The following is a 1,531-nucleotide window of genomic DNA, read 5'->3' as shown; positions in this document are numbered from 1 at the left end:
CCTGGAGGTGGTGGGCTGAGTGGGGGCACGGGTATTGCCGCAGAGAACTGTGCACAGGTTGAGTGGGGAGGGAATCTGAGCATTTGGGGTCAGGACCAGTCTAGCACACCGGATCTGCTGTCCCACGCCCTCAGTCCCCGTGCTGGCCACCACAGCTGGGTTCTTGACATTTGCTGGGTTCCTTTCTTTAGGAACTCAACAGGACACGCAAAGGAGGAGAAGTTGCTGCCTTCCTGCAGCAAGCTCCGGGGGCCACCTTTCTCAAAGTCCCTTGCTGGGGGAGGACACATCCCAGGCAGCCAGCTCCGGGCCACTGTGCCAAGTTAAGGGCTAACTACAGAGACAGTCTTCCCAGTGTGCCCAGCTCACCGGTGCCGCACCACCTCCAGTCCGGAGGGAGGCACTACAAGCATTGCTGGCCTAAAGGATGGATTGGGAGAAGGGGTCCGGAAAGGGGGCTGAGAGCAGCTCCAGGCCCTTCAGGGCAAGGGCACAACACGCATGGTGTTGGTGAAGCCGGAGCCGGGTTGCCACCCAGTCAGCACCATGACCACATCTACCGTGTTGAAGATGCCTCTAGCCTTGCGACATTCACGGCCAAGTTCAGGCGCAGGTCCACGTCCTCAGCCCATGCCTGCTGCACAGGGTCCTTGCACAGCACAGGAAAGATGCCGCGGTACAAGTGCGCCTGGCAGGCCGTCTGAGGATTGCAGGTCACAGCGATTGAAGGGGGCCGGTGGACGGTACCACGCCACTTGGTGGGCAGACCTGCCGGATTTGGCGAGCGTGATTATGGCCCTGCTGCAGCAGTTGAAGGAGACCGCCACAGCACTCACGGTGGCAGCTTCTGTGGGGTCGCTGGCAATGGGGGCCAGGCGGCGCAGCTCCTCAAACAATTTTGAGTGATAGATGGCAGCCTCTGCCTCCCGGGCAATCAGGTGCTGCCTGTGTACGGCCTCCAGCAGGTAGTCACCCTTGGCCATCTCCCTGGACAGCATGATGCAGTCCACCTGGTCTAGGACGGCGTTGGCTACATTGCTGCCCTCTGCCCGAGTGGGGAGACTGGGTGTATTTTTAAGTGCATGATAATGTAGAAAAATAGAAATATTTATCTTTTTTAGTGCTTCCAGTTTCTTAGTGCTGCCAGGGATCACTGGCAGTCAAAATTATACCTGGCATTCAGAAAATTAGAATTGTGTATTTGATTAGCTGGAAAGACAACTAAAACAACTACTGGTCAGTATGGTGGCACACGCTTGTAAGTCCACACTCAAGCAAGAGGCTGCAGCAGGATTGCTGTGAGTGTGGGGCCAGCCTGTTCTACATAATGAGCTCAAGTACTACAGGGGGTTTGCCCTGTGCTGGAAGTGACTCACTTACTCCTGCTCACGTAGATCTCCTAATAATAATGCTTAGCCTGTGGTGTAAACTAGGGATAATGAACAGTGTCCTACAAAAACACACAGACTAAAGGCTAAAACAAATTAATATAGCTACTTGTAAGAAATAATAAAAAAAGGATGATTTTAAA

The 1,531-nt window shown here is 54.2% G+C and overlaps 1 pseudogene; it reads right to left on the bottom strand.

The window, feature by feature from the left end:
- Window positions 1-479: 479 nt before the first annotated feature.
- Window positions 480-983, bottom strand: LOC101566950 (annotated as a pseudogene).
- Between the last annotated feature and the right edge of the window lie 548 nt (window positions 984-1,531).

The sequence above is a fragment of the Octodon degus genome, unplaced genomic scaffold, assembly GCF_000260255.1.
Source record: "Octodon degus isolate 3935 unplaced genomic scaffold, OctDeg1.0 scaffold00294, whole genome shotgun sequence".
Taxonomy (NCBI): Eukaryota; Metazoa; Chordata; class Mammalia; order Rodentia; family Octodontidae; genus Octodon; species Octodon degus.
This window is presented reverse-complemented; position numbering and strand designations above follow the sequence as displayed.